The sequence below is a fragment of the Amphiura filiformis genome, chromosome 5, assembly GCF_039555335.1.
Source record: "Amphiura filiformis chromosome 5, Afil_fr2py, whole genome shotgun sequence".
NCBI lineage: Eukaryota > Metazoa > Echinodermata > Ophiuroidea > Amphilepidida > Amphiuridae > Amphiura > Amphiura filiformis.
Window position 1 is genome coordinate 19,786,316 of NC_092632.1, and position 14,127 is coordinate 19,800,442.

General features: G+C 35.4%; 1 long non-coding RNA gene across 1 annotated transcript; it reads left to right on the forward strand.

Annotated features, from left to right (window-relative positions):
* Positions 1 to 707: 707 nt before the first annotated feature.
* On the forward strand, positions 708 to 3,343 carry LOC140152777 (uncharacterized). The gene is made up of 3 exons (XR_011859047.1): positions 708 to 767; positions 1,252 to 1,308; positions 2,557 to 3,343. It is a non-coding gene; the product is annotated as an uncharacterized lncRNA (long non-coding RNA).
* The last annotated feature ends 10,784 nt before the right edge of the window (positions 3,344 to 14,127 follow it).

Sequence of the window (14,127 nt, forward strand, 5' to 3'; positions counted from 1 at the left end):
AAGAGCCGCCTTGCTGAGTGATGTGCTATCAGAATTTTTACAATCTCGTGGTGAAAATTTATATGACCCCCCCCCCTTCTGCCCACGCAGACGCAATCCATCGTTTGAACTAAGGGGTGAAGCGTGCAAAAACATTTATAGGCCTAGTAAGTGTCAGGAAAGGGAGCGGAACATGGACAAAATTTTGCGCTCTTCATGATAAATATTTTAATTAACTCCTATTTTTGGTGTAAATAAATTATGACCCCTCCCATTTTGGCATAAACATTATGACCCCCCAGTATTTTCACGACCCCACCCCCATTCGGGAAAAAATGACAGCCCCTATTACTAACAGGGCATTAATGCACTGGGCTAATGCAGCTAACCATTAAACCAAGGGAATTTCTTGTTTCGGTGCTCCTACATAAAGGAGGAACTTCCATTCAGAAGAAGAAAAAGAAAATGGCAGCTTGTGGTGGTGGATTTGAATTTTAACGGTTCAATTTTCGTTTTAAAAGCTTAAAGCCAGTCTGTCATGCCAACGGAGGAATGCATCAATATCATCTAGTCATGAACATTATATACAATGTGTGATTCGGTGGACAGGCTTGAGCTATTATATAGTAAACGAATCTTATGACTGCACTGCAGTGTGACGTGAATCATGAATGCATGCAGCAATGGAGTAAGATTTTAGTTTTGGCTGTTCATGCTGCTACTGAGTGCCAATCAATTTAAGACTAAACTGCATCATCGGATGCTGTATGTACTGGATAAAGCACATGGTAAGTATACAGTCAACATTTCTGAAAATTAAAAAATGTATTTTAAGCTTACCTATACTTCTACTTATACACATGACTACAGTACATCACTACATGTATCACTGTAGTCTGTACCAGTTAGGGTGCATCAAGTGCCCCTCATTTCAACCATATTTTTTGCTCCTAGTGTCAAACTGTACCATTTAACTAGAAAATCATCCCTCCAAATTTAAATTCAATCGGAGGTCGGAAGGGGGTCCACGTGAGCTTAAAGTTCGGACAGAGGCAACCGGCAGCTAAAGTCCGGCTGGCAGCTATTGTATTATGTATACAGTTATACACACACATTAATAGCTGCCTTTAGTGAAAGTTTTTATAGTACTTCAAATCTCAGACAATACTCAATAAAATGCAAATCCATTTGAACTAATCACAAAGGCAGCTATTTTCAGACATATTTGACGTTATAATAATAGCTGCCATGTGCATGTTTCTCTATTTACAGCCGTTTCTGCATGGAAAATGGGTCCATCGCGCACTACAAGCTTGAAGTTTGTGCATGGTAGGTGTTTTAACTTAATGACAAATAAATCAGGCAGCTATTTAGTTTTCATTACGTTATACTGCACATCACTGTGGCTGCCTTATGAATAACAATGTAATAAATGTACTTTTACCATTGCTTTTTATTTATCAGTCCATATATGATACAAGTTTGGTAAATTAGGTAGTATCATTCAGTTTACGCTTTCTCAGGTTAGGGGTGGTGCAATAATTATGTGTACCGGGGGGTGAATTCTCAAAATGGTCTGCCAAAATCGCTTGCCCCCCACTTTGGCCGTGCTAAAAACCTTTGCCCCCCTTTCGACGTTCCAAAAAACCTTTGCCCCCCCTTTTGACGTGCCAAAAAATCGTGCCCCCCTTACACATACAAGATTTTGGGGACCCCGAATTTAAAACCTTAAATTGTCTTAACATATAATGCGAACGCAGCGAGCTGGAAATTTTGCATATTTGAACGTGTTCTTAATGTTTTCCTACGCCTTTTTAGGGCGTAATATAGAAACGGTGCCCAAAATATCTGTGCCAAAAATTGCTTGCCCCCCTTTCGACCTGCCAAAAATGCTTGCCCCCCCTTTTGGCCTGCCAACAAATCTTTGCCCCCCCCCCCCCTATAATTCATTTATATCAAAATGTCTTGCAAGTGATGGAGCAAGATAGAAAATGGACACCTAATCTGAGAAAGCGTAAACTGAATGACACTATCTAATTTACCAAACTTGTTTCATATGGACTGATAAATATTAATTAGCAATGGTAAGATAAGTACATTTATTGCATTGTTATTCATTGAAGTATTACGGTACGGTAACGTACCCACCGTACATATTTATGCAGGTTTCCTTGAAAAATCTTTTCTTTTAATTTTCTATGTATACCCGTGCTGTATGTAAAATTTGTATTGTATTTTTGGACCAATTTGGCTGCATGAGTATAGCAAATGTGTTAACTAAGGTTTGCCTATCATACCTTTAATAGAAATAGTTACGGTACTTGAGAACTAGGCATGCTTGAGAGCTTCGAAAATGTATTTTGGGTCAATCTGGGAGAAAAAAATCCCAGGTAATGGATTCTTCCCTGATGGATTCTAATTTCTAAAAAGTAATTATGTGGAAATACCTGCCCAACCATATACTCTTGATGATGAATTTCTTGTTGATGACACCAAATATTTTTTTCAGTTGTTTCAGAAAACTACCAAATGTGTAAGCTTATTTAATTTGTAACTTTATGTTCAATTTGCTTTCAGATGCTATTGAAAAGGGATCCGAATGCGGCAGGAATAGCAACTCATCAATGGCGACTCATCAAGAAGAAAATGCTGTACATATCAGTTATGCAAAATGAGGAGTTCAGAATTCAGATTTTACGCAAAGAAGAATGTGAAAAAAGAACCTTGCTAATTTTGACTCGGACTGTTAAAGATCATGCAGATCTGGATCATGCACATAAAACTTAACTTTAAAGACCATTTTTCTGATTCATGATTTCAAATGGATCCGTCAAAACTTCGCACTAATTATGTGTCGTACTAATTATTGTTTAGAATACATGAGTGGCAAACTTAAGACTATTTTTCTCACTATTTGGCCCCCAAAAAAGTCAGATTGCTCTTTCCGACCGATCAACAACTTTATGTGAAATAATCTGTATTAAGGTCACAACAACTTTATGTGAAATAATCTGTATTAAGGTCACATGTGTTTGTTTTTGCATACCGTATTTGAATTTTAATTTGGTATTAAATTACTCGCAAAATATTTTACAGGTCAAGCTACAAGTTTAAAAATATTGGTTGAGAGGTAGTCGGGTAAATAGTATATCAATAAATATTGGGTGTAAAGCATCCAATTCTGTCATTAATATGTTTTCATCAATATTTTCAGTGATTTTTGGTTTTCATTGGGCAAAACTTAAGCTTAATGGAAAATTAAGCCCCTCCGTGCCCCTCACCTTTGTGGTGCAGCCATGTGATCACATTCTGGCATACTTTTGACATAACCAAGAACTACATGTCAAATATGTATCAAATTTATTTTGACACAAATTTGACATATATCAAAAGTACCGGGGTATGTCAAATATGATCCTGTTTGACACAATTTTGCACAAATCTGAATATTTGGTGGCATTTTTTTTTTTTCAAGTGGGATTTCCAATAACTTGGCACTGACTGGAAGCTGTGCATGCACCTGGGCAACAGGGTAGAAAAGGATTCCCTGTGCTGGCTCACCTCAACGGCAGCTCCACCACTGCATTCACATCAGTGTGTCAAATATGATCACGATTTGATACAATTTTAACATAACCAAGTACTATGTCAAATATGTATCAAATATATTTTGACACATATTTGACATATCAAAAGTATGTCAAATATGATCCTGTTTGACATAATTTTGACACAAAATAATATTTGACATGATTTTGACACAAATGTGATTTGACACACTTTTGACATAGAACTATGTCAAAAATATGTCAAATTTTTTTATACAAATTTGACATATGTCAAATTTATGTCAAATTTGTGTCAAATAAATGTCCCAATTCTTATCGTTTTTGTTTGACATAATTTTGACATATGTCAAAATTGTGTCAAATTTCGGTCAGGGTTGATTCATTTATGCATGTAGTAGTTTTCAAATCACACACTATTTTTCTCTGGGTTGTTTTGACAATGCATTTTTGACTTTCTTATCTTATATGTATAAAGTCTGTTTTATATGGAGCATTGCTATTTACTTTACAAGCAAAGCCGATTGCATGTAGGGGATTTGCTATGTAGAAATTCATTCGTATCGGTAAAAAAAATGCAATTTATGAAGGATTTACCAAGTGTATGCCAACAGACATGGTAAAACTGGCAATATGGACTTTGATTTTTGTGCAATATGGCTCTTGACATTTGGCATTATATGCAAAAAAATGCAATGTCATGCACTATAATTTGATTATAATAAAACTGCTGGTATTTATTCGCTGTAGAAGTAGCGATGTAACAGGATTAATTACCATAGCGATTGGTCTATACTTCTTTTAATCATAATTCTATAGAAATTTCATGACGATTACTAGATGATGTATCACAACATATGGAGAAAACCTGACTAATTTGAATGTGTGTTTGACCATTTAAAAATCAACACAGAGTAGTCCAAACAAGAATGTCATTTTATGTCCATGCAGTGTAACTGTTGAATGTTCAAGCAATAACCAACATGCTACAGGTGATGTGTTGAGTTTGCATCAGCAAAGCTCCGCATAACCTTAAATGACACAGGTGTGTTGATGGAGGCAAATATGCCATTGTTATAGATTAATTGATAATAATCAATATAATTGCAATATTGTAATTACAGATGTCATTAGATAAAGTGAACTGATTTAATCACCTTGGTATAATTACTAGCCCTTCATATGCTGGTATGCTGATAATACACATATTTTTTCAAGTGAAAATCATAACGCAAGTCTTCAATACAGCAGAATTGTGTTATATGTGACCATCTATCTCAAACCGCTCGTAAAGTGGGCAAATTGTATTTCGAGTTACAGTGCAAAATGTGCATAAAGGTTGTATTCATATTTACCTAATGTTTGTCCTACATGTTTCTCATTTTAGTGTCAGTCAAATGCCAATCTTTAATCCTATTGTTGAAGAAGATAATAAGCTTATACTTACGTATAGAGTTAGTAAATAGCTCTAGTCTTTGTTTACTTTGGCCAAATCCTGTTCAAGGGGTGGGTTAACTAACACTCAACAATGAGAGGACATTCCTGAACCTCATTGACTTGGGGATGATTTGAAGTGACCGCCAATTATGACAATTTGATATGAATGAATGAATGATGTGGAAAAAGAGAAATAATGAAGCACCAAAATAATGTACCCTTTTACTGAAGGAGCAAAGTTTAACAAGCCATAACTCTGCTTCTGGATATTGTTTGAAGTCAAATGATATATCATTGTAAAGCTTATGATATATATTTTCTAAACACGGAAGAAAACAAAATTGACCAGGGACCGACATTACGAGCGTTTCGACGTGGACGGTCACATATATTTCCAACATTGTGCCTATAGGTATCTATTCTTTAAATAGCCAGTACTATTTTGAAAGTAAATTATTAAGTTATTTTGTTAGCATAAAAGATGAAACCACAAACTGAACTAAATTATAGACAATCTCCTTACAGGTAAAGTCCCACTGCTGCCGGTGTGGTGTTGCCAGAGAACTTTAAATCATTGTTTAAAAATATGTAATACCTTTAAAACAGAATATTTAAGTGCTGGTGTATTTTGATGCAACTAGTGGCTAGTATGTAAGCATCTAAACCAGGGCTTCCCAATTTTTCATGTGACCCAAATGTCATGAGAAAAATGTGGCACCACCCACAGCATGATACCAATGTAGTTGCTTTAATACCAAAACTAATGTGATGTTATCTCGAATGATCAGTACGATGTACCACTTTAATGCATGGTAATGAGAGACAAAAGAGAACATATGCAAATAAATTGTTAATGAGGTGCAGCTGGTTTTTTTAATAATGCAGTGTCCTGCTTTTATTTATTTAGTTAGTTTTAACTCTCTTTTTCAGTCAATGTCTGTGAACCCCTGAAGAAGTACTTGTGGCCCACAGTTTGGGGAGTCCTGATTTAAATCCAATGCCAAGGTGTAAGTTTTGTTTTTTAATTTTTCGATTCTCAGTCCTTTTGCTGGACCTTTTATTTTCAGTCCTTTTACTGGACCTTATACAATTGTCAGTCCTTTTGCTGCACCTTTTTGAGTAAAATGATTGAATATTCAAAACTTCTTAAGTTCTTGCTAAAGTTCTTAGGTTCAGGTAACCATCACAGTAAAGCAACTTGGAGCAAGACTCATCCATGTATAATGTTGTTGTGGGGTGGGGTTCCTCCACTCCTCCTCCAGCATAGGCTGGTACCCATTTGCACCTGGGTGAAGTGAAGCAAATGGGGTTAAGTGCTTTACCCAAGGGTACAACAAGTTAGCCATGATGTGACTCGAACTAGACCGCTAGACCACCATGCTCTGCACAGTCCAAAGTTACCAAGCATTCAATTTCAAAGCTAGGGAGACAGATACTTACCATTGTTTTGTCCAGATTAAATTTGATTTTTTACAAAGCATCAATTAATGTGTGCAATAAGCAATTCAGGCCAGTGACAGACTATAGCAAAAATATTAAATTATAGAAGTTTGAGATTAGGTAAAAGTTGACCTGAACTTTAACAGCAGTTTTTGTACATGTAAAAAGTAAAATATGTGATGCAATCAAGCAAACTGAGTCTGATATCCAACTTAAATTAAATTCCAGTTTTTAATATTTCTAATATTAGTGATGATAATAGCTTGTTTCATTACCAATGTTTCTATCACCTTTTGTTAGAAATTTATTCAAAATTTAGTCACCATAAAAACAAAGGGATTACTTAAGAATACTGACATACAGGCTGTATCAAAAATGATTGGTACCCATCAATCTTGATGTTTAATGAAAAGCCTGGCTCTTCTAAATGCAACAGTGGATACTCTTGAAATGTCAACAATGTATAGTTATGACTTGTTATACAATTAATCTACAAATTATTTTGATCTTCGGTTGAATTTTTATGTGTCGGATTCATCCATTATTTATGAAAACAGAATGGTGCCAATCATTTTGCTACAGCTTGTATTTCTTCAGATATATGCTATAAACTAGAATACTAGAATTTCCAACTTCCAGCTCAATTTGCTTGGTTTACATTATCCCACACATTAAATGTGTATTAGATGTGAAAATATGATCATGTTAGAAATAGTAGTGGTGTAATATTAATGTGAAATAAAGTATTAACCAAATGCAAGGTATTCTAGATTATTTTCATATGCCAAGAAATGCATTATGTATCAAAAGTGTGTTGTGATAGTTGGATGGATATCGTGTGAACATAGAAAGATTGTTCACCAATTGAAATATATATTCAATCATTCAAATCCATGTGTCAGATAAGAAGTAATAGATCTCATTGTATCATGTATTATTAAGTCTATACTATTGCTTTTATTAACAGAAACATTATATATTGTAAACTATTGTTGAGAAGACATGAGCATTGTATATCATTTTTTATTGTAGTATTTTAAACATGAAATGGGCTAATCCAGTTGAAATGCATATGCCCCCTATGGAAGACATGACTTTCATCTTCCACACAGGGAGTGTGAATTTCAAATGGGGTTACTTGAATGGGTGACTCAATTTGTCATCTACACCCCCTGTGTGGGAGATTAAGGTTGTGTCATCCATAGGGGGTGTATGCATTTCAAATGGAACAGCCCAAGAAAGAAGCTATATAGTATCTGCCAATGTTCATCAAGTTTCACAGAACACTGGAGGCAGAAGAGATGAAATAATTTCTCATGAGAATTGAGTTTGTTGAATTAAACTTAAAGGGAAAATGTAAGCCTTCGACATAATAAAAGTAATGCAGTAATAGCAGGAAAGAATTGTATGGAGATATTGTATACGCACTGAAATCTGCATGGTTGTTGCTTAGTCTGGGGAATAAAGAATTGGAATTAGTCGATTCAAATGAAGTGGATGCAGGAAAGAATGAAAGTTGGGAACTTTGTGCTTCAAAATGAAATGAAAATTGTGGAATATGGATTATATTATGGATGAATGTTAATTTTATCTGAAAATATTACTTCTCTAGGGCTTATAAATTTGATTGTTGTTTTTTCTTTCATATTTTTATTTGTTTTTCCATCTATTAAGCATATGGATTTATTGGTAGATATTCCAAAGCTATCATGTTTCTTATTTCCTATAATATTTGTATCCATTCTTTTTGACAAATATCTCCCAAAGTTGCCTTAAAATGAATTAACTTGTGAATGTCTATAGTTTTAACATTCATATGAAACCAGGGGCAGATTACACTAATATTGGGCTGTTCCAGTTCGAATCCATACACCCCCTGTGGAAGACATTACTTTAATCTCCACAGAGAGAGTGTAAATTTCAAATGGGAGTATCTGAATGAGTAACTCCATTTGAAATCTACACCCCCTGTGTGGGAGGTTAAAGTCATGTCTTCCATAAGGGGTGTATAGATTTCAACTGAAATAACCCAATGCACATCGTTAGCTTCCCATCCCATGGTAACTCTTATATTGGATGCATGTTAGAGTTATGATGGGTTTTCACTTCCAATGTGTTTAAAGGACTTAAACTGGGCATAAGAAGAAACTTACAATTTTTCACAAGGACATATCTTAAAATCCTGTCTATCAAAATGAACCAAAATTACACACAGTATTTCTTCAATACTCTATTCCAAACACATGTCAGTAACCAAGCAGTTGCCAAACTGACACAACAGCAAAATGGGGCACAGGGCGTATGTGTCTCTGTTCGCCCATGTCGGGGTGTTAATGTTCATTAGGTATGAGTGTTAGGTTTTTGGCAATCCTGAGACAGGAAAATCCACATTTTTGTTATAATTGTTTTACACACACATCAAATGGGCTTTGACATGTGGTACAGGAAGCTGTTTCACGTCAGTGACCAACTCTCTCTCTCATGAATACCTTCATTGTTTTGACTTCTTCATGTGTCTTAAACTCTATGTTGCAGAAATTTCCAGGCTGTGACATGTGATACAGCAAGTGGTTCCATGCCAGTGCATTTTTCAGTTGTGTCAGTAAGGTAACCGTTTGGATATTGACATGTCATTAGAGTAGAGTATTGAAGTAATCGTGTGTGTAATTCTGGTTCATTTTGATGGACAGATTTTCAAGATATGACCATGTAAGTTTCATTTTAAGCAAAGTTTATGTTAGTGTAATAATAACAAATAAATAATAGTAGTAAATCCAATATGAAATTTAAATTAGCATAAAGTAGAACGGTAGTGCAGACTGTAAATCATGGATTATGTATATCGGTTTACTTGAAAAGAATCAGAACATTAATTATTTCAGAATATACAATATGGAATCGAGCCTACCAATTACATATAAATGTTTGTGCATGATAAGCATGTGAATAAATAGATCACAGTGATAACATTATTAATATCAATATTAATATGGGGCATGTCTGTGTATATAGGTCACATATTGATTTTCCTAATCATAAGTCAAGTTCATTGAAATTAACCTGGTTATTTAATTGCAATTTGTGCACCTGTTTGTCATTAATCATGCTTCATTTTACCTTTGTCATAGTTATCTTATATGTGCTTACCTTGTTATTTTTGCTGAACTATGAAATGGTATCAGCCTATCTATCTAACTTACTTATTCACTTGCTTTTTGGTCGTGAATGGACATATCTCCAAATGCCAAGAAGTTATGACCATCCGGATTGGAAGAGAAAAAAATAAACAATAGGGCCTATAATACAAATATTACCCTACCGGGGGTGACACTTTTCATAATGCCAAGAAGGTATGACCCCAAGAGGTGTCAAATGAAAGAGAAAAACATAAAAAATATGATAAAATATTTTTCCCACTGGGCGTTACGCTTATCATAAGACCTGGGTCAATGTTCATATTTTGTGTCTTTTCTACATTAAATAACTCGAAAATAAATCAAAAGTGTGACCCTCCAGATGGTGTCACATGATAGAGAAAAAGTCCAAAATGTGTGACAGTGGTATTAATACCACAAACCCTATGGCTGCTCAGCTATGGTACGGCAACCTCTCTAGTTTAGCTTTATTAATCTCCTGCTTAAACCTTTACAAATGCAGGTTTGATGCTACATGTACTGATAGGGCATTCAAAATGCCTTAGAGTATGGGAGAAATGATCTTCTGTGAAGACAAAGTTGGACCTTGGTATTTTCACGACAGTGTTTTGTGATCTGGCCAAATTTATGTTGATTGCCTTTTTTTCTTGTTTGCCTTCTCTTTTGCATTCGATTAGTGAATTTGTTGTAAATTGTATAACATTGAATTATAGTGCTGTCAGTTTTAAGTACAATTTCACCTTGTTGACAGGATTTCAGTGGCAGTTCCCCCTCCTCTGGTAATCCCATTCAGAATTTTTTTTAAATCAACTTTCCTGATTTCCTCCCCTTCCCCAGATTTCCCCATGAAACTCCTAGTATAGCCACCAAGGATTCATTATCCACAAAATCTGCAAAATGGTTGTCAAATATACTCAAATAACCAAATATATTTGTATTCTGAAAACCAATATGGTGTCAAGTTATTTATTAGAACAAAACACTTATTCTACAGAACTTAAAAAAGTGACACCAAAAGAAGTAACCAACCAAGGACACCATTCATTATGTGATGCAATCAAGCTAATGAGTGTGATATCAACTTAAATAAAATTACACATTTTTATATTTCTATCATTAGCTATTAGCTTGATTTCACCGAAAACTCTTCTCTTTCTACCACATTTTGATAGTAAGTTATTTCAAGTTTAAAGGATGATTTTGTGATATTTTTAGGATTTTTTATTTTGATATATATGTTTGTATTTAACACCTGCATGACTATTTGGGGCTAAAAATAGAGAAATTGGCATTTTTGTGTTGTGTATATAAAGTGGCACCCCAAGGGATTTCCCAAGCTCCTGAAATATGTTGATGGTAGTTTGTTTCAACATAAATTGTAAATAGTTCTTTTTAAATAAATATTCAATAAAAAATAACTTTTTGATCAAAATTAAATTACGCCAAAAGGAGATAAAACAATTGTAATATTAGAATACATGATTAATTAGAAACTTTTCTAAAATTAAATGGTATTTTATTATTTTATTATTTAATATATATTAAACTATATAAATCCTGAACACGATTTATATGTATGAGCATCCAACAAAAAAAGAATGGTTATTTTGGTTATCCACCCGGGAGGAATGAAAATCTGCTTGGATGCAGAACCTGCAAGCTAATTACATCCTGTTAACAGAACAAAATTAAAATTTACATCAAATTCAGAATTTCTTTCATGGAAATCTACTTGTAAGATTAGGTGCACTTGGTTTATCCCGTTTAGGTATATATACTATACTTGGGCAAATATTTCAGATAATATAAAAATATTGGGAAGTTTAGAATAACTGGGGGGATGATGTTGTGGATCACGAAATGGGACTTTAATTATCACAAAAGGGATTGCACAGGAAATATTGACACATCTCTTCCCATATCTGCAAACTATTTCACGGCTTATTTCGTTTGATCACATTATAAATAAATAAATAAATTTCGGTGAGTTGTATAGCGCCTTCTCCGGATCTTAGAGGGATCAAAGCGATGTAATTTCGCTGCCATGGTGAATCATCACAATCAGATCGCATCAACTAGGCTAGTTGCAGCCGAACTTGGCGCAAACCTATCCGCACTTAGATTGTAACATCCACCAAATATCTATGCAGCTCCACAAATTCCATTGGGTGAAGGAAATTTGTGATAGCCAAACAACTAATCACCTTTTTTTTTTAAAGCAGGAGGAAACCGGAGATCCCGGAGAAAACCTGCGAGAGCGAGCATGGAATCGGGATAAACCAAGTGCACATGAGTCCTTGGGCTGCGCCGGGGCTTGAACCCGGGACCTCAGTGGTGAACCCGGGACCTCAGGGAACTACCGCTGCGCTAACTCGCGCTAGCTGGGCTAATTGATTGCGTTTATTGATTTCTTGTGCAAGTTGTTTTTCTTCAAAACATGATTGCTCCCTAAAGCCCTCAAGAAACGGCAACTTCCATTGGTTCCCAGGCCATGCCACCAGCAAAGCAATCTGCCTAGCAATGACCTAGCAATCTGCCTAACAATAACCTGACCTGAACAACCAAAAACAGAAACAGTTGAATCAGCCATTTCTCAGCAAGGTTAAAGGAGTTATTTTTGCTGCACATGATAAAGCTTTATTTTCTTTGAACTTGTGATATCACCATTGTTTCCTTTTAGAAAAAAATGTAAACCTGCTTCAGTTTCAAAGAAAAAATTGATTGAAACATGATTGCTTCCTAAAGCCCAAGAAACGGCATCTCCCATTGGTTCACAGGCCATGCCACCAGCAAAACAATCTGCCTAGTAATGACTTACCCGAACAACCAAAAACGGCTGAATTGTCCATTTCTCAGCACGGTAAAAGGAGTTTTGCTGCACATCATAAAATTTGATATTCTTTGAACTATAGTGATATGAGCATTGTTTCCTTTTTGAAAAAAAAATGTAAACTTGCTTCAGTTTCAAAGAAAATCATTTTAACACAGCCAAACTGATTAGATGAATAAGTACATTAGGAAACAGAAAAAAGTAGTTTCATTTGAAGTTTCGATGCAGGAAACAGGGATGTAAGTTATCTGTATTTATACAGAATTCAGGTTTTTTTGTAGTCCCGATTTACGCAATTTCTTTTATTTCGGTCCATTTTTGGGCTTTTTAGCCTGAATTTACGCGCCTTTTTCCAAATTTTCTGTATTTTTTCTTCAGGGTTACTTACATACCTGAGGAAAACAAAAGCCTTGTATTGTGTGCTCGACTAGTGACAGATCACATATTTTTATTGTCATCAAAGTTCAATAGTTTTTAGGTAACCTATTTTTGCTTTCTAAAGAATCAATCTTGTCAGGCAATAAAAATGCTATTGTTAGCTATTATTATTATGCCAGAGTTATAATATAATTGTTTTATAATTCGGTATGAAAGCTGAGAGCCAGTTATAGTCCGACCCTTTTTTGTTTGCACTTTTCAGTTGCAACAAATGCTGTGTACGTATGGTCTTGATTACGATTAATAACTTTGTTCTATCTGGGCTTTGTCCCTCTTCTGAGACGAATGTCTGCCACGGCGAGAAAACTTGAAACTGAAACTAAAACACAATACATACCCATTTTGGCTGTTTCAGGATCACCATCTTCTTTGAAAAATGTATTGCAAAAGTATTTTTTGTGTAAAAGTTACATTTTCACCACTACCTTTAAACATCCACCTTTTAAAATCCAGTAGTGTATCCAGGAAGGGAGTTTGGGTTTGTGCAAAACTCATGCAAAGCAGCCCATACTTTTCTATTGTGGGCTATTAATAGCCCTTCAATCCCCATCCATCCGCCCTGGTTCCCCCTGCCCTGGTAGAGTGCCATTCTGGACACACACACCCTGCTTCACCCTGTTAGTGTGATATTCTGGACGCACCCAACCCTGGTAGTGTGTCATTCTGAACAAGCTCCACACTGGTTCCCCTTTGAAGTGTGTCATTCTGGACACACTCCACTCTGGTTGCCTCTGTTAGTGTATCATACTGGACACATCCCACCCAGATTCCCCCTGGAAGTATGCCATTCAAGTGCACACACTCGCCCAGGGAGGTAAATAACATGTTAACTGGGTGGGCATTTGCCCACCCAGTAAATTCAACTTGCCCATTGCCCAAAAGTGCCCACCCAGTAAATTATATATTTTGCCCACAAAAAATCGGGCACCATATAATAATTATCATCTAATTTTACTGTTTTATTTTCTACGTAGGAGTAATGGTGAGTGATAATTAGTATTAGATTTCTAAATACCCAAAGTGAAATATAATAATGTTATACAATTTTTCTTGATAGTTGGATCTATGCTAAAAATTGGCAGGCGAGGCATTTATGGGAGAATAAAGTCTACTTTTTACATCAAAGCCAAATTGTACGCAAAAACACCCCTACATCTCCAAAAATCCAAACACCTGGATGCCATTAATTATCGCTGCCCACCCAGTAAATTATTTTCCATTATTTGAGGGCAAAAATGAATTAAATTGCCCACCCAGTAAATTATCCTTATTTACCTCCCTG